Source organism: Pleurodeles waltl, chromosome 5, assembly GCF_031143425.1.
Source record: "Pleurodeles waltl isolate 20211129_DDA chromosome 5, aPleWal1.hap1.20221129, whole genome shotgun sequence".
NCBI lineage: Eukaryota > Metazoa > Chordata > Amphibia > Caudata > Salamandridae > Pleurodeles > Pleurodeles waltl.
Window position 1 is genome coordinate 407487873 of NC_090444.1, and position 20545 is coordinate 407508417.

Below are 20545 nucleotides of genomic sequence, written 5' to 3' on the forward strand. Positions count from 1 at the left end.
GTCAGCGCTCCTCATGGCGCACTGACGTCAGAAAAGGCGGGTGGGTGGACATGGGGAGACACTGAAGATTTTCCATGTCTCCCAATCGGGGGATAATAAAATAAAAAAAAGTCTGGTGCAATGCACCGTAGGATTTTTTAACCCCCTCCTTGGTGTCGGCCACTGGTAGTGACCCGCACAAGGGAGGCAGTGTGGTCGATGCCCGCATCAGAGGGGTTAGTGGTGGGTCAACGGGTTAGACCAAATAATAACCTTTAGCAGCAAGGTGTCGTCTGCAAAAAGGAGTGCTGGTATTTTATCCCCCACCAAGGTGGGGGTATCATTGGCACAGTTTAGTAGGTTGACAATGCAGTTGTTAATATATAGGAGGAATAAAGTTGGGGCAAGGACACACCCCTGATACACACCTTATTTTACAGATAAGGCTTAATTTAATTCCCCCTTCATTCCACATCTCACTTGTGCATCAGCTGCTCGTGGAGCAGCTGGGTCAAATGCAGCAGATTGGGGGAGGGCCATAACTTCCCACTAGACACAAGGTCAAACACGGTGCCACACAGAAGTCACCTTTGGACAGATCTGCTGTCTTCCATTTCATCAGGAGAAAGCAGAAGGTCTGGTGGACTGCACTGGTCTTAAACCTGAAACCTGCTTGCAGCCTTGAAAGAATGTGTTTTCCCTCGCACCAATCCAACAAACGTCCTAACACCTGCTTGCAAAAAAGTTTTTGTAAGTTGTCATTCAGGCTGATAGGGTGGTAGTTAGAGGGCAGACTGGGATCCCCTTTTTTAAAGATAGGCATAATGTCCACCCCCTTCCAAGATTGAGGGATCACCCCCTCATTTGCGATAGCACTGTCAAACCACATTAATATAGGGGGCCCACACCCCTGGATCAAACTTGAACACATCAGCTGGGATTTTGTCTAGACCTGGAGCTTTCCTGGGCTTGAGTGTGACCACAACTCGCTTGGTCTTCTCCATGGTGAAAACTACTGGAGGAGTAGATTGTGGGTTGGCATTGTTGTTACCCTTACAAGCAGGGCCAGAGGGAGTAGAGTACAAGCACCCAAAGTGGGCGACCCGGTCACAGGGAAGAATGGATGTTTCAGTGGGCCTGCCTGTCTTCCCATCACTCTTACTGACCAGTGCCCAAACTTCCTTTGGTCATTAGCTATAGTGGCGTCCAGTAGGTCGGACCAGATATTGTTTTCCCAAGCACCTTTGGCTTCTCTTAAGGTGGCCTGACAAATGACCCTGTGTTCCCTTATAGCCTTCCTATCCCCTTCTTTAATGAATTGGAACAAGTGTGCCTTAGCCTTTTTGTACTGTCTATTGAACCAGCCCTTACTCTTTGCTGTCAAAAGCCATATAATGCTCTGCTAGAGTCACCTTACTGTCTCCCAGATGGTGTAGATATTGCCCATGTGGGTAACTATGATTGTATTGATTTTATGGAGCCCCTTGGCGTCCTTTAGAGCTATACCTGATTAAATCAGCATTTATGGTATGCATCGTTGACCAATGACCGGGATCAAGGCAGCATAACAACTTACCTGTATTTACTATGCGATGCCTTGATTCTATCCTGACTCAATACGTGAATAGCTGGAATGTGTTGAGAGGACTCTTGTCCCCATTTATTTGGGGCTCTGCTTTTTCTGGATGTATTGTGCTGAATGAGTTGACCATTGTTACTCAGCACTATATCTTCTCTATTATCAGCTCCTGATGATGACCCTTAAATAAACAAGGGTTGAAACAGCTACTACTACTACAGCTAACTGGGGCTTTCATGGTTGGATCTTTATATGCGCAAGAACTAATTATGGACATTTCTCCTTATACATATTTATATTGTTGATCATGAAGATTGCCCAAAGTTGTTTGGTGCATATTCTATGTTTTCACTGTGCCATTCACAAGCACTTCATTCACTTCTACACTATTTTCACTGCCATGGTTCTTGATTTGAAAAATGTGTTTATTGCTATTCATTATTCTTTTTTGCAATATTATTTTAAATATGAATATGGATACTCTCTTATGCAAATCTGATTCATTGTGTTTTCTTTTTCATGTTTGGGTTTGGTCCCCATTGAGACATTGTTGTAGATAGAAGGAAATAGTGGGCTTAGGTAAGGAGCCCACAATTTCCGATTTCATGTTCTTCCTGTTATTACTGGCTGTTAAGTGCATACACACAGGCTCAGAGTCTTCCGAGCGAAGGAGGGTCATAGATTCTTTGAGTCTTAAAACCAGGGAGATGTTCCCACTTTTCTCTTTCTCCACCAGCATCATATCATCTTGCTTGCTCCAACATTCAATGTCCAGGAAAAATAAGTCAATTGTACTCAAGTTTAGGCCTCGTCTGAATGATGGTGCAACTTGTTTTTTGGGAGGGGATCGCCCATTCCATGCCCGAATTCCATTGGATAGAGTAAAATCCACAACCTGGATCACCGCTCAAGAAAGGTGTCTTTTAATAGGGCAGACATGGTCCAGGACAACCCAGAAATAATTTTCATCTCCAGACAGTTCACATGTCAGGGTATTTGGCTCAAATGTGAGATTGAAATCCCTTGCTATGAGTATGTGGTGAGTATTGGAGTAGTCACCTAGCATACTATTCAATAATTGCGGCATTTTTGATTCCTGCTTATGGCTGCTACTCCTGTAGACGTTGATTATCATGAGGGCCTGGGATTTGGGGCGGGAAATGATTAGCCCAAGACCATCTGGGGAGTTCATGTAAAGGGGTGTAACAGTAAAGGCTATGGTGGAGTGGATCAATACTTGTAATCTACCAGAAGGGTGCCCAGTACTGGATTTAATAGCTGGGACTGTATAGCTTTTGTAACCGCACCTATTTACTTGATCTAATGCCCATGTCTCCTGAAATAGACATATTTTGTGGCCGTGAAACAAAGTACCTCAGTCAGGATCCCCTTATTTGCCCTTAATTCCTGCAATGTTCCAACTTAGTAGCAGGGTCTGTGGAGGAGGGGAAGGAGACTGCTGCAGGGAGGTGTCAAACGGAAGCTGTTCTTCTATGGTAACATGTGGTGGCTTGTTGCCCGTACCTAACTTGTTCCCTAGATCACCATTCGAAGAATCTATGGCCAAGAAAGGGAGCAATGGGAAATTTCTATCGTTACTACAACTGTTGTCTGTGCTTTCAAGGTCCATCACCTCAGGGCTGCTACGGCCTGACTGATCGGTATGGTGTCAGTCAATTTCTATTAATGGGGATGGGAGTTCTATTGAATCATGGATTCACCTCTGGGCCAGCTTTGGTGGTCAACTAATACTCGCTGCAGAACAAGTCCTGGTCTGCCCTTCAGATGCAGATAAAAATAAACAATGGCAGAAGGGAGATATTAGTGCCGGACCAATTTTCATGTTTGCAGCTGTTAAAGAGATTATAGACCATGGCAGGGCACCTGAAATTAACAACCGTACAATCACTGCTAGAGGATTTGGACAGGAGTCCCACCCAGCCAACTCTCCTAACCATCAGTATGTAATGACATCCAGGGGGGAGAGGCCAGCACAAATGCACAACCAATGTAGAACTTTGATTTTTATTTGGAAAAAGAGATTCCTTATCCCCCTTAGCTATGCAAGGTACATTGGTCAGGATGACAATGTAGGGGCATGGTCTGTTGGCAAGTTCAAAGTAATAAGCTTACAGCCTTTGCCCAGAATGCCATTTGAGCATGACTCTCTTCTCGCCCGCCCACCCCCTCTCCCTGGCTCATTTGTTGCCTCATTTATTATCTCACTCTGGGGGCATTTCCTTCCTGACAGCTTGCCAGTGGGACAATTAACCCTAGTGGCCGTAGTAGTGGAAACTGTGGGCATGATTTAGATCTCGATGGAGGGTGTACTCCGTTGCAATGGTGATGGATATCCCATCCTCCAAAATCTAAATACCATTGTTTCTACGGTATTTAGATTTCAGCGGACTGGAAATCCATCACCATTGCGACGAAGTAACCCTTACCCCAAGATCTAAATCATCCCTATGTCTACAGCTGGAAGAAGCACCACAAAAGAGAGGGATCAGCCATAGTAGAGAGGGGCAATGTTCATAGAGCAGATATTACAGGATTCAGGGACACTGCGTCCTTCAGGATTCTAATCTCAGTGTCAGTCGCCTCAAGTTGCTTGTACATGGGCTCTTTTTTTCCAACACTAGAGCTACAAATCTATTGCACAAGTCCTGGAGCCCTTCAGATATCTTGTCTTCATCTGTACTCTTTGTGTTCTCGCTACACTGACTGTAGGACAGTCTCTTCGCCTTGGTATTTTTGGCTACCCTCTTCCTTTTACCTCTAGTAGCTGGACCATTTCCCCATTCATTCTTGCCTCATTTCTACTCCTTGCCTTTTTATCCTTATCACTTTTTCTAGATAGATTTTCCTTTTTATTATCCGAGACCCCTACGGGATTTGAGTATCCTACATTTTATATTTCGTATTGCTTTGACAGAGTTTTTGGTTTGTCTTACACTAATTCGTCTGAATTTCTTCAAAAGATTTGCTTACCCAGTTGCTATTCTGTAACATTAAAGTGTGTTTTTGAGATTGGTTTTCATTAATCTGAGAGTTAATTTGCAATAAAACCCTTTAACTTTATTTACGATTTGGGTTTTCATTGTGTGGCCAAATTTACTACTCTGTAAATTAATGTCGACATATTGGTGGTCATTACAACCCTGGCGGTCGGTGTTAAAGCGGCAGTAAGACGGCCAACAGGCCGGTGGTAAAAAATTTGCAATTACGACAGTGGCGGAAACCGCCAACAAACACAGCCACTTTAACACTCCGACCGCCACGGCGGTACAAACAAACAGCGCAGTGGTCACCGCCAACAGACAGGCAGGAGACAATGTACCGCCCACACTATTATGACAGGCCAATCCGCCGCCTTTTCCGGAGCGGATTCACCGCGGAAACAGGAATCCTGAAGGGAAAACGCTCCCCTCTACACACCCCACAAGGAACGAGGACGCCATGGACCTGGCACTCCAAATTCTCCCTGCAATAGTCTTCCTGCTCCTCTACCAGGAGCACAAACGCCAGCGGAAAAGTCCACGGTGAGTACTGTACCTACGACACAGGGGAGGGGGAGGCAAAAAACAGGGACACACACACGCAACACCCCCACCCTCACCCACTACAACACACACACACTAATGCATATCAATACATCACAGTTACACCCCACAAACCCCCCGGAAGAATGCAAAGACAATAGAAAATGAGTGTAAACATTGTAATATATTAAAAGCAAGTAGGCAGAAATATATATATACACCATGTACATAATATATACCAAGCATAGTAGTCCAGGTAGTGCCCTAAGAAAGCCGTGGAACACTGGGACCACACGGTATGGGCGAGGCCCACAGAAGATCCCGACCATGACGGAGAGAACACTGCCGGGGCATCAGAGAGCAACTAAACAGGCACCTCAGGGGGAGGTAAAGGGGGGGCACCTCAGCCGCTTGAGTGCACACCACCAAATCCACGAGGGGGCCACATGCCCACTGTTACATCTTGGATAGTGCAAAGCCACAGTCTCTCAAGTCTCTACAGTGGGTGGTTTGCCCACTGCCATATCCTGTGGAGTGCAAAGCCACAGTTTCTCAAGTCTCTACAGTGGGTGGTTTGCCCACTGCCATATCCTAGGGAGTGCAAAGCCACAGTCTCTCAAGTCTCTACAGTGGGTGGTTTGCCCACTGCCATATCCTGGAGAGTGCAAAGCCACAGTCTCTCAAGTGGATGCTTTTCTCCACTGGGTCTGGAGTGGGCTTGGTGCCCAGAGTGCTTCATCCTGCCAAGGATTGGGGTAGTGGATGCTTTTCTCCACTGGTTCTGGAGGGGGCTTGGTGCCCAGAGTGCTTCATCCTGCCAAGGATTGGTGTAGCAGATGCTTTTCTCCACTGGTTCTGGAGGGGGCTTGGTTTCCAGAGTGCTTCATCCTGCCAAGGATTGGGGTAGCGAATGCTTTTCTCCACTGGTTCTGGAGGGAGCTTGGTGCCCAGAGGGCTTCATCCTGCCAAGGATTGGGGTAGCGGATGCTTTTCTCCACCGGTTCTGGAGGGGGCTTGGTGCCCAGAGTGCTTCATCCTGCCAAGGATTGGTGTAGTGGATGCTTTTCTCCACTGGTTCTGGAGGGGGCTTGGTGCCCAGAGTGCTTCATCCTGCCAAGGATTGGTGTAGTGGATGCTTTTCTCCACTGGTTCTGGAGGGGGCTTGGTGCCCAGAGTGCATCATTCACCCCGTGACGGACTCAGTTGCGTCAGTGCCCTTGCCGCTCATGGGCCAGCAGTGCTTGAGACAGCGGTGCCCTGTTCAGCAGTGCTTGAGATGGCGGTGCCCTGTGCAGCGGTGCTTGAGACGGCGGTGCCCTGTGCAGTGGTGCTTGAGATGGCGGTGCCCTGTGCAGCAGTGCTTGAGACGGCGGTGCCCTGTGCAGCAGTGCTTGAGACGGCGGTGCCCTGTTCAGCGGTGCTTGAGACGGCGGTGCCCTGTGCAGCGGTGCTTGAGACGGCAGTGCCCTGTTCAGCGGTGCTTGAGACGGCGGTGCCCTGTTCAGCGGTGCTTGAGACGCCGGTGCCCTGTTCAGCGGTGCTTGAGATGGTGGTGCCCTGTGCAGCGGTGCTTGAGATGGCGGTCTCCATTGCAGGGTCTCAGCTGGTGGTGGTCCTTCATGGCCCAGCAGGGCTTTTTCTGGCGGTCCTTCATGGCCCAGAGGGGATTTTGCTGGCGGCCCTTCATGGCCCAGCGGGGCTTTTGCTGGCGATCCTTCAAGGCCCAGCGGGGCTAGTGCTGGCGGTGGCCTCCTGGGCAGGTGCGCTGGTGCTGGCGGTGGCCTCCTGGGCAGATAGGCTGGTGCTGGCAGTGGCCTCCTGGGCAGCTGTGCTGGTGCTGGCAGTGGCCTCCTGGGCAGGAGGGCTGGTCCTGGCGGTGGCCTCCTGGGCAGCTGTGCTGGTGCTGGCAGTGGCCTCCTGGGCAGGTGGGCTGGTGCTGGCGGTGGCCTCCTGGGCAGCTGTGCTGGTGCTGGCGGTGGCCTCCTGGGAAGGTGGGCTGGCGGTGGCCTCCTGGGCAGCTGGGCTGGTGCTGGCGGTGGCCTCCTGGGCAGATGTGCTGGTGCTGGCCTCCTGGGCAGGTGGGCTGGTGCTGGCAGTGGCCTCCTGGGCAGGTGGGCTGGTGCTGGCGGTGGCCTCCTGGGCAGCTGGGCTAGTGCTGGCGGTCCTGTCCTGGGCAGCTGGGCTTGTGCTGGAGGTGGGCTCCTGGGCATCGGGGATGATGGCGGTCTTCTCCGCCGTGCTGCACTTGCCGGGTTTCTTGTGGCCCTTCCCCACCTTGGAAGGTGTCACAGCTGACTCCACACTCCCACTGGGACCCCTGGGAGTGGCTTTGGTGGCTGGAGTCTTCCCCCTCTCCCGCCGGGCACTGGCCAACTTCTGATGCTTCACAGGTGGGGGACTGTCTGTGCTGTGGCTCCGTGCCACACTGGCTGCCCTGGTGGCCGGTGCACTCCAGATTCCAGTGACTACAGGCACCACTGATCCTGGAGATGTTGTGGCTGAGGTGCTAGTTCGGGACCTATGAGATGGACGGGGTGGGGGAGGTGTGGGAAAGAGGTCAAGGTTGGACAGGAAAAGTTTTTGGGACACACTGGGATGGGTAGCTGGAGGGGGTTTGGGAGTGGAGGAAGAGGTGGTGGTTGTAGGAGGTGTACGTTTGGTGACTTTGGGTGAAGGTGCATGCGCTGGAGGCTGTCGTGAGGTGAATGGTTGTTGGGTGGGTGTGTGCCTGCATTTGTGTATCTTGGGAGGGGGCGTCACAGACACACTGGGAGAGGACACAGGGGACGTGTGACTGGTAGTGGGGGTGGTGACTGCACGTGAGCGGGGTGTGGTGGTGGGTGTGCTGGAGAGGGACGTAGTGGCTGTAGAGGTAGTGCATGCAGGTGTGAGTGTAGAGTGCCTGTGGGATGTGTGGTGCTTATGTTTGCCTGAGCTTCCCTTGTGTGTTGAGGTGTGTGCATGTTGGTCTGTAGGTGTGCTTGGGATAGGCTGAGGTACATGGGATTGGGTCGGGGTGGAGGAAGTTGGAGGGGGGAGGCTAGAGACGGGGACAATGGCTGCCATCAGTGCTGAGGCCAGAGTCTGAAAAGCTAGCTGAAGGGGCGCCTGACCAGAATGAATGCCCTCCAGGAATGCATTGGTTTGTTGCAACTGCCTCTCTACACCCTAGATGGCATTCAAAATGGTAGACTGTCCAACAGTGAGGGACCTGAAGAGGTCAGTGGCCTCCTCACTAAGGGCAGCATGGGTGACTGGGGCAGGGCCTGAGGTGCCTGGGGCGAAGGTGATGCCCACCCTCCTGGGTGAGCGGGTAGGTCAAAGGCTGAGGGGCTGCTGGGTGGGCGGTGCTGGAAGGGGGGTGGCGGCTGTACCTGTAGATGCGGGGGGCACAGATGTTGCTGCCACCACAAGGGAGTTCCCATCAGAGGACGAGTCCGTGTCGCTGGTGTCAGCTCCTGTCCCCGCCGTGGAGCTCCCCTCGCCCTCCGTCCCACTGGTGAATTCGGAGTCCGTTGCGTGGCCCTCCATGGCCATGTGGGATGCAGTTCCCTCGTGATCCAGTGCCACTGCTCCTCCGCCTGATGATGCTAATGCACACAAGAACAGAGAGACCACAAAAAGGGGGGGGAGACAGAAGAAAGACATGTTGAGTGCATGCATTACCGCTACCGTTGGCGGACACGACAGACACAGAAGCCCCCTGCACTACGCCGCGCTCTTGGGGTCCACTGTTCAATTCCTGGAAAATGGCCTACAAGGCTATGGACGACATCTGCACACATAGATGACACAGGGGCATGAGTAGGTGTACTAGGCACTTAGCCTAGGGAAACCCACAGCCCACCTCCCCCACACAGACACCTCCACCGCGTGCAAAGTCACCAGAATGAGAGTGTACTCACCCCCTTGTGGCTGCTATGATGCCCTTAAGCGCCCATCCAACTCCGGGTAGGCCACCCCCAGGATCCTGAACATCAGGGGGGTCATGGTGCGACGGGCACCCCTCCCACATTGGGAGGCCATCCCCAGCTGAGCCTCCGCCAACTTCTTGATCCAGCGGCGAATGTCCTCCCATCTTTTCCGGCAGTGGGTGCTCCGTCTGTGGTAGACCCCCAGGGTCCGGACATCCTTGGCGATGGTACACCAAATATCTTTTTTCTGGTGGGCACTGACCTACATGAAATGTACAGGGGGAAAAAGTGAAGTTATTACAAGCTGCACCGTCAAAGTGATTGGCCCCCATCCCTATCCTTGCCATGTGGCACTTGCATTCACTGTCTTTCATGCACGCAGCACTCTCCCCCTTCCTTCTTACATCCAGCCCTCTCCACACAGGCATAGCCCATACAACATGCTCCCTGTGTACTTACCTGTTTGTCTGGAGGAGCGTAGAGTAGCGTGTACTGGGGGAGGACCCCATCCACGAGCTTCTCCAACTCCTCCGATGTGAAGGCAGGGGCCCTTTCCCCAGACACTCGAGCCATTGTCTCTTCCAGACCGAGGTCACAGCAGCACTTGCAGTGTAGGTCCTCTCCTGTCAAATATCAGGTATTGAGTGATTGAACAGATAGAAAATGGCGGTCACGTCCGCAGCGGTGAGTACCGTCACCGCTGGCGTACATTGTCATTGGCTCCTGGGACCCATAGGGTCCAATGTTAACCAATGCAGCATTGCGCCACGGTCTTCGACCGCCTACCGCGACGGTGTACAATGCCAGCGCAGTTACCTCACATCCCATTGTCCCACTTTACAGGTCAGGCAGCCGCCATTTCAGGGGCCCACATGGCTTCATTTCCAACTGCGTCACACATACCTTGGCCTAGACTCAACACACATACAGGCCAACTTTTGTGTATGATTGGTGTTCTGGGTAATCTGTAGGTACGTACCTCAGAGTTGTTCGACTCTGTGCTTGCTGTTGTCCTTCATAGGCACCGTCCGCTGGGACATGTGAGAAGATGGTGCCATCCTCCGGTGTACCGACCGTTGGTGGACCTGTCGACAATGGAGGAGCGACATGTGATTATCACATACAGGCTTGACCATGCCACAATCCAGGAACTGTGTACCCAGTTGGAGCCAGACCTGATGTCAGCAATCCGCCATCCCACAGGAATCCCCCCTCAAGTGCAGGTGCTGTCAGTCATCCATTTCCTTGCAAGTGGGTCATTTCAAACAACAGTGGCCATAGCATCAGGGATGTCCCAGCCTATGTTTTTCAACGTATTGTCCAGAGTGTTGTCTGCCCTTCTGAAACACACGTGGAGCTACATAGTTTTCCCTCAGGTGGAGGATTTGCCTACAGTGAAAGGTGATTTCTATGCCCTGGTACACATCCCCAAGATCATAGGTGCCATTGATGGGACCCATGTGGCTTTGGTCCCCCCTACAGGAGTGAACAGGTATACAGAAACTGGAAGAGTTATCATTCTATGAATGTACAGATGGTATGTTTGGCAGACCAGTACATCTCCCATGTGAATGCCATGTTCCCTGGCTCAGTGCATTATGCCTACATTCTGCGTAATAGCAGCATCCCTTATGTGAGGGGTCAACTCCAGAGGCACCATGTGTGGCTATTAGGTGAGCACCTGGAGGCAAGTCAGTGGGAATGGTTGTCTGGGTCTGGGGATATCCCTCCAGGTTAGTGCGTGTCTAACAGTTGTCCCTCACCATTTGCAGGTGACTCTGGTTACCCCAACCTGTCATAGCTACTGACCCCAGTGAGGAATCCCAGGACAAGGGCAGAGGAACGCTACAATGAGGCCCATGGCCAACTAGGAGGGTGATCGAGCGGACCTTTGGCCTCCTGAAGGCCAGGTTCAGGTGCCTCCATATGACAGGTGGATCCCTATTCTACTCACCAAAGAAGGTGTGCCAGATCATCGTGGCCTGCTGTATGCTTCACAACTTGGCTTTGCGACGACAGGTGCCTTTTCTGCAGGAGGATGATCCAGATGGCAGTGTTGTTGCAGCTGTGGAGCCTGTGGACAGTGAAGACGAGGAAGCAGAAGAATAAGACATGAACAACAGGGACTCAGTGATCCAGCAATATTTGCAGTGAGACACAGGTAAGAGTACAGACCTGCCTACTACATGTACTTTAACACTACTACCTCTCTACTGTCTGTCGTTTTCACCCAGTGTATGGTCACTGAGTTGTCACTTTCCCTTACGATTTCACAGATGTGGGTCCCACTGTGTGACATCTGCTTAGATTCCTCATGGACTAGAGCTGTGTGACATAGGTATGTTGACATTATAATTGAAAGAGCATTTTGTCAACTCAATTGATAGTACGCTATTTTTAAATCACAAACAGACTCCAGATTGTTTTGTGCTTTAAGTGTGTTTATTTTAGTGCTCAATATTGGTGGGGGTAGTGAAATGGTGAGGGGTGTTGGCGGAGGAATGTCCATGGCAGAGTCCAGTCTATTAGTCTCACAGGGGCATTGCCGAAATGGGCATAAGAAGTGGAGCTGGAGCAGTTTAAGGATGGACAGGGTGACAAAGTGGGACAGTAGGATGACAATCAGGGTGGTCTCATTTCTTTGCGGGGGTCTTGGCATCGTGCTCTGTCTTTGTCCTGGATCTCAGGGACCGTTTGCGGGGTTGTTCTCCCTCTGCAGGGGGTGGGGTGCTGGTGTGGTTGTCCTGTGGCGGGGTGTCCTGTCCACTAGCGCCGGCGGAGGTGGTGGGCAGTTCATCGTCCATGTTAGTGTCAGGGGCCCCTTGTAGTGCCACAGTGTCCCTCCTGGTGTTAAGTACTTCCTTCAGCACCCCTACGATGGTTCCCAGGGTGGAGCTGATGGTTCTGAGTTCCTCCCTGAAGCCCAAATACTGTTCCTCCTGCAGGCGCTGGGTCTCCTGAAACTTGGCCAGTACCGTTGCCATCGTCTCCTGGGAGTGGTGGTAGGCTCCCATGATGGAGGAGAGGGCCTCGTGGAGAGTGGGTTCCCTTGGCCTGTCCGCCCCCTGTCGCAGAGCAGCCCTCCCAGTTCCCCTGTGTTCCTGGGCCGCCATCCCCTGGACCGTGTGCCCACTACCACTGCCCCCAGGTCCCTGTTGTTGTTGGGGTGGTGGGTTATTCTGGGTTCCCTGTAGTGGTGGACACACAGCTGATTGACGTGTCCTGGGGACGGAGGTATGGGCACACTGGGTGGGTGCTGTGTGGTGTTTCCAGTGGGGGGAAGGTCTGTGGTGGCCTGTGCCAGTGTGAGGGGAACCGACAGTCCCGAGGTCTGCGATGGGCCGGGCTGGTCATCTAGATCCAGTTGGACAGAGGTGCTGTCATCACTGTGGGCCTCTTCTGTTGGTGGTGTGGGCATGTGTGGACCCTACTGTCCGGTGACGTTGGGTAGGGGTCTTGCAGGGGTATAAAAGGATGGTTATTACATCTGTGTGTGTCATGGTGTGCAATGGGTGGGTGACCATGTACCCCAGTGCTTGCATTCCTGTGTGGGACATTGTGTGATGATGGTGTATGGGGTTGTATGGGTATGTGTAATGGGCATGCTTTAGTGATGGGTGTCCATGCTTTGTTGTTGCATGCAGGGCTTGGTATTGGAATGTGTGGTTTGTGATGTTGGGACATATGTGAGTAGTAGGGGTGCTGGGGGTGAGGGTGAGGGTGGGGATATGTGATAGCATGCAGATAGGGTGGGGGATGTAATAATTAAGATTTGTCTTACCAGAGTCCATTACTCCATCTATTCCTGGGAGGCACTCAGGATGCAGAATCGCCAAGACCTGCTCCTCCCATGTTGTTAGTTGTGGGGGAGGAGGTTGGGGTCTGCCGCCAGTCCGCTGAACCGCCTGGTGGTGTCTTGAGACCACGGAACGCACCTTCCCCCGTAGGTCGTTCCAGCTCTTCCTGATGTCCTCCCGATTTTTTGAGTGCTGTCCCACTGCATTGACCCTGTCCACTATTCTTCGCCATAGCTCCATCTTCCTTGCAATTGAGGTGTGCTGCACCTGTGATCCGAATAGCTGTGGCTCTACCCGGACGATTTCCTCCAGCATGACCCTGAGCTCCTCCTCCGAGAACCTGGGGTGTCTTTGCCGTGCCATGGGGTGGTGTAGGTGATGTGTGGGGTGGAGTGTGTGGTGATAAGTGTGCTGATATGTAGTGGTGTGTTGTGTGAGGTGCGTGGAAGTTCTGTGGGTGATGGTGTCGTGTGCCTGTGGATGCTGTTGCTCTTTCTGGTGGTGTCTCTCTCTGGCCTTCTTTCGGAATTTGTGGTCGTGAGGGTTTGTGGGTGATGTGGGTGTGTGTTTTATATTGTAATGGGTGTGGGAGTGGTGTGTGTATCAGGTGTGTGTATTTCGAATTGTCCAATGTGGTAGTGTTTTGTAAGAGTGTGTGTATTTTGAGCGCAGCAGTGTGTACCGCCAATGGAATACCACAGTTGAAAGACCGCAGCGTGGATTCGTGTGTTGTGATAGTGTGGGCGTATTTCTGTTGGCGTGACGGTGGAGGTTTTGTTTTCGCCAGTTTCTCACTGACCTTTAGTGTGGCGGACTTGTGTGGGTGTCTGAATTTTGGCGGATTCCGAAATGTGGGTCATAATAGCTGTGGCGGAATTCCGCAGCCGCGGCAGTGTGTTAGCGGTCTTCTGCACGGCGGTAAGCGGCTTTTACCGCCAATGTTGTAATGACCGCCATTGTTACTGACCTTCCTAGTTAATCCTCTTGCAGGAAAAAAGATTGTCGACTTCATCAAAAGAGCATACAAATGCTCCATGAATCTGTTAGCAGAGGGATGGTTCCCTCGAGGATACAGGGAGATAAGGAATTAGGGTGCTCTATTGTGGAATTATGGAAACTCAGCCCAAAATTCTAACCCCATAACTCGTTCGGAGGATTGATGGAGTTCCAGGGTTGTTACAGCTGAGCAGATGAGTATTTATAGAGTTGCATGTTGCACTGCTTATTCTTAGATTGCAGTGCTTTGTAGTGATTGTGAAGTGTTTTGCACAGAAATTTAAAGTTGTGTGAATGTGGTGCTTATTGCAAAGAAGTTGAGTGGTTATCGGTTCCATCATCGCATAAAAACCCAAGGTAGATGCTGATCGTGAGACCCAGTCGACAGTACCACCAGGAAGTGATCTTCTTTTGTGTGATTGTGAGAGGCTGGTATCATGAATCTCAAGCAGGCCAGGAGAAATTGCATCATCTCGAGTGAGATCCGCTGGTCGAGGTTTCATTTGAGAGTGTAAGAGTAGGTCAAAAAGTGTGGCTCCGAACTGTTTTGAAATGATTGATTATCTTCAACTTTTAAAGGTGCAGACAAAGTTGTTGCTAAAAAATTGCCTGCCTTTGTCTTTGCGGATATATTGTGAGTGAGAGAGTGATTTTGAGAGAAATTGTAAAAGACAGTGAGCCTCTGCAAGGAGTGAGATTGACGTCCATTGTACCAGGCTGGGATGGGTCAGTTGGTGGTATTGATGGTTTACGTCAGCGAGAGTTGCTCTGGTATTGGGTGTGAACAACAAATGGAGGATGGTGGTTGAAGAATTACTTCCTTATTGTAAAGAAAAAGTTACTGTGAAAAATTGAAATTTGATTAAAAAATGACATTCTTTAAAGCATTGCGAAGTCTGATGAAGGGAGATGCATTCATACCAGTTAGAGAGGGAGTGGAGACTCCTCCTGAATGTACTCCAAGCCATTATATGGTATCAAACGCAGTGCTCCACGTGTCTTTGGCTTGAGCACTGGCTCAAGATTACTGAGAAAGAGTGTGCACTGGCTTTTCCACATTATGGAGCATATTATGAGAATTATTGAAAATTTTAGATAAATTCTGTATGAGATGAAACCTCCTCCTAGGCCCGCATAATTTGAAGCAGTTAATGCTTGGGAACACATAGCTCATCAAAGACAGAAACAGAAATATGAGGGACAGGTCAGGAAAGTGCTGCTTGCTTGTGCAGATGCTGGATGGAATAATCAACAGAGAGCTTGGAGAACACATATATATAAAGGGGCCGGATTATATCCAGCTTTGACAACTGAGGAATGAGGGAAACTAAACCAAAAGAAAAAATAAAGGAAGAAAAGACAAAAGACACTGAGAATAAGGGTGAAAACAGTGATAGTGATTTGGATGACGATTTCCTAAATGATTTGTTGAATCATCTACCACCATACATGATGCAAGTGGAGGCATGTTACTGATCCACACTGCACACGGTGGGAGTACTGCAGTTTGAGTTGGGGTGGTTTGGGGGCACAGGGTTTACCAATGGGGGACTATTGGATCGAAATCTGATACTGCTACATGTTATCTGACTATTGTGCATTGTATACCCTAAGGGTTTCCCATTGTCTTCTTCTCTGCAAAACAATACTATTTTTTTTAAAAAGAAACAAGATGCAAACATGGGAGGCAACTGAGACAATGGGAAATGAAAATTTCAATATACCGACCACACCAGTAGAATTCAATTCAAATTAGACAGGAGGGAATTTAGAGAAGCCAGTTCCCCAGAGCCCAAATGCTTTATCTATTCCAGATACACTGACTGTTCCTGTTGCGATTGGTCCTGTAGTTCCATTTTATGGACCAGGAGCAACAGGGATATTGGATATTGCTGCCGTTCATTTAGAAACGAGTGTCCCAGGTCAGTTGAGCAAAAACAACAAAAAGGAGACTTTCTTCAGTCCCAAGACAGACAACTCTTACACTCATTGCAATACATACTCAACAACGAATCAGACAGGATTTTCCCCCGATTGCAAGGTTTTCTCAATGATCACCACCACCACCATTTTTTGTACCCAGAACAAATACTTTTCAAAGTGCTAATTAGTACTTCTAATAGAAGAATACAGTTGAATTCACCAACTTTTGCAATCTCTATTGCACATACCCCAGACTATTCAAATCCAAGTATTTCCAGAGGATGAATAATACTGAATATCCAAGCAGAACAACCAGGTCTTATTGCCCAAGAATTTGATTATTGGCTCAAGGGAATAGACATTTCAAATTAAGCTAAATGAAAAGGATACAGTGGCGAAACTTCCAAAGAGAAAGGGCACTAGATGTGTCTAAACTGAAATTAGAATTGAATGAGATGATACTAAGAACGCTTGACACACACCAATTAGACACTTACCAAGAAGACCATCTACTGCTCGTATGCAAAGTGATCACAAGACATGCATGACAAGCACATGAGAAACTAGCTGAATTGGGTTGGAGATATGAAGTTGAATTAAATACGTCCAAAGCATTAGACAGAAGATATTGCTAAAGCTTTAATAATCAAGATCTTGCTAATAGGAGACTCTCAGAAACTAAACTACACATAAGAGAATTAATTGGCTACATTTGAAAATTGAATAAATTAGATAGGTGGAAAGGCAGATGTGTAAAGAAAGATACAAATGAAGTGAGGTTAGACCTGCCTCTGATCGAATCATGTAAGGACGAGAAAGATGTCCAAATGCTTCAAATGAGAGAAGTTACTGGTGGAGGTTATGTTCAGGTACCCTGGAGTAGGAATGATATTGTGTCATTCACCAATGATTTCCCAAAGTTTAGAGAGAAGCCTGTGGAATGGCACAGACAGGTCATATGGTTTTTGAAGCTTTCAAATGTCTTGTGGGAGGTTTTGAACACTTTGTTTGACGTTTTTCCAAGAGAGATATGGGTTGAGTGCAAAGTGTCTGTTGATTGGCTTGACAAAAGAGCCTATGAGACACACAGTGATTATAGCTACCTCTCTGATAGTGATCAAGAAGTATCATATTTTTTTTTATTAAAAGCATCTCCCAAAGACATTGATTGCGTTAATATTGACAGAACAACTCAAGAATCCAAAGAGCCCATATATTCCCATTATGAGAGATTGTTGCAAGTATTGCAACAGTATAGTGGCACAGAGACTATTGAGGCGAAGGATATGGGACATTTTATGTTTAGATTGGAGCAGGGATTGAAATCCTGAAGTTAACACAATGATTCAGAGGCATTTGATTTGTTGGCAGATTAAGCAGAGTGATGACATTTTGGAATATGCAAACTATTGCAGTGATAATTTGGAGATGAAACAGAAGAAATTGAAGGAAAAGTTGATGACGACACAGATGAAAGCTGCACAAGTGAGTCAAAATCCACATTTTGTAGGGAAATTTGGTGCTATGCCGGTAGTCTGTCAGCAGGGAGATCCTATGATGCAAAGAGGTAATGGATTTCAACAGTAGGTTAGAGAACAAGGTGTTACAATAGACCAAAGTACAGGAGTTGATGTGGCAACTTTGAAAAGGACTAATATGTGTTATGTTTGCAACAAGGTGGGCCAGTGGAAGAGGGAATAACACTTTAATCCAAATAACATGGTAGATGAGAAATAGGTACAGAATGGAAGATTTGTGCAGTCTCAGGGAAACAATCTGGTTCAGTCACAGCATATGCAGAGACAGGGAATGTGCAATTTTAATGTGCCTCAAAGTCGATCAATGCAGGTTCCACAAGCCCCGATTCCACAATAAAAGACAAATGTTCTCCGATCTAATTTGAATCACTTCCCAAATGCAAATACCAATCCTTTTGTGAATCAGTATACCATGATTCCAACAAATGAGAATTACAAATCTGATTAATCCTAATGATGGTACCTGAGAGGGGAGGAGAAATGTGTACTTGGAGCATCCTTGGAGGTAGACCAGAGTGATCCATTCGTAGCTGGTGAGGTGAATGGCCACCGTATCATTTTTAATCAACATAGGGGCTGCCTGCTCTACTGGGAGAACAGCACAGATTCCCAGCCTACCCTTCTTGGGAAAAAAAATCCAAGTTATAGAAGTTACAAATAAACAAATGACTAGCCCTCTGACAGAAGCTGTACCTGTAAAAATAGGGTAATTTGAAGAGAATCATCAATTTGTGGATTACAGTCCTGTGAGTCTGCTTGGACGTGACCTCTTGTGAAAACTTAATTGTTCTATCTATTGTACTCCAAAAGGCATGGAAATACAGATTCATGATGAGGATGTTGTATTTAAAATTGTGAATCAAACTCCAGATGTTAGATTGTACCCAAAGCTGACAAGTGATGATTTACCTGCAGATCTGAGAGATACAGTACTACCTGAAGTCTAAGACCTTACAGGAAAACATGTAGGTCTCCTCAAATGTGCTGAACCTGTACAGATAACTGTAAAGCCAAATCCAAGAATCCCACAATACAACATGACACCCAAAACAATTGGTGGGATTCCTCCAGTGATCGATTCCATGATTGAGCAAGGAAAATGTGAAGAGATGATGGTGAGTCCATGTAACTCACACATCATGGGACTACGGAAGCCCAGTGAGAGTAGAGCATTGTCCAGGACCTGAGAAAGATCAAAAAGACTGTAGTTCCTTGTTGTCCTGTGGTACCGAGTCCAACTGTGATTTTGTTTCAGATTCCATGTGAGGTCAAGTGGTTTACTATGTTCGACCTTTGCCAGGCATTTTTCTCCAAACCATTGCATAAGGAAAGCCAATTCCTCTTCACTTTTCGATCTGGCAGTCCTGTTTGGCATGGTGCTAAGTCCCACAAGAGTATACTGAGAGTCCATCTATTTTCAATCAGATTCTGAAAAAGAATCTGCAGACCCTAGAGATGCCCTATCATTCAATCCTGATCCAATGTATTGATGACCTATTGGTGGTGTCAAATACACAAGAAGCTTACAGATGAGATACAATTGCCCTGTTAGCTGAGAATGGACATCAAGTATCCCCCACCAAATTGCAGTATTATAAGAGAGAAGTCCTGCACCTGGGACATCACATTGAGAAAGGCACAAGGAGGGTGTCACAAGAGTGAATTTCAGCAATTCTGAAAATGAATCCGCCAACAACTCAGAAAGAAGTCAAAATGTTCTTGGGGATGGTGGCCTACTGTTGTCAGTGGATTCCCAACTTTTCCCTACTGGCCAACCTTTACAGAGGCTGACATACAAGGATGTGTCTGATCTGGTACTATTGGATGACAGCTGCATGTGTGTCTTCAGGGAGCTGAGAGAAAGTCTCTGTCCTGCCTCAGCACTGGGAATGCCTGATTAAAACAAATGTTTTACTATGTACTACAGTGGGAGGGAGGGCTGCGATCTCTCAGTGCAGTTACATGGAAACACTCATAGGCCTGTTGCCTGCTTTTCAGCTGCACTTGATCCAGTAGCTTTAGAGTTGCCTGCCTGTCTGAAAGCTGTTGCCACAACGGGTATCAGCATACAACACTGTGAAAATATTGTCACGGGTCATCCTTCGAAGGTTTTTTCCCCCATTCTGTGGAGATTTTGTTAACTCAAACCAAGACCCAACACCTTACAACCAGTATACTGATGTGTTTTGAGCAAACAATCTTAGCCGCCCCAAACATGAGTCTCAAGAGATGTAAAACATTGAATCCTGAAAATGTGTTCCCATTGCCTATAAATGATGCAAATGTTGATGATGAAATTGAGCATGACCGTCTAGATGTCACTGAACTGAGCACTAAGCAGAGACCTGACATACCAGATACATCACTTTCTGAATCAGATTATGTAATGTTTGTTGATGGCTCCTGCTTAAGAGACCATGGAGGAGACCTGAGAGATGCCTTCGCAGTTTGTACTGTCTCAGGAGTGGTCAAAGCTTCCTGGCTTCAAGGAGTATTTTTGGCACCAGTGGCTGAATTGATTGCCCTTACAACAGCATGCTGTGTTTCAGTCCAGCTGAAGGTGACCATTTTCTTTGATATTCAGTATGGCTTTGGTGTCTTCCATGACTCTGGACAGTTATGGTCGCAGAGAGGTTTCGTGACCTCCTCTGGCTCTGCCAAATACTATGTTGAGAAGGTGTATAGCATTTTCAACGCATTTTAGCTGCCTGCTCAAATTTTAGTTGTGAAGTGATCAGCGCACCTCAAGGGAACTGATTATGTGACTTTGAGAATAACTATGTAGATGAAGTAGCCAGATACTGTGCTTTAAATGCAGGTACTTTTAATGGTGAATATCAAAGTGAAGGAAAAGAGGAGACAAATGACAATCGCTGGCTAACTGCAGCAGATACATGGGTGATAGTTAAGAGGTGACAGGAAGAATTGTCAGAAGCAGTTAGATCAGAGCAGACTGTGTAACTGGAGATGAGGATGATATTTGGGCTTCAAATGATGAAAGACTTGTATGACCAGAGAGTTTGTTACCACCTATGGTGAGACATTACCATGGTCACACTCATGTGGGAAGTGATGCAATGATGAGATTGTCTCAAAAGACATGGTTTAATCCTAGGTTTAGACTGATGACAGGAGCATTGTGTCAGAGATGTGTTACCTGTCAACAGATGAATGTAGGCAAGCAAACTGCAGTAACACTGAGTCACATAGGAAGATCAGGAGGACCTTTCAACAGGATGCAGTTAGACTGCATTGAGTTACCTGTGCGCAATGGACT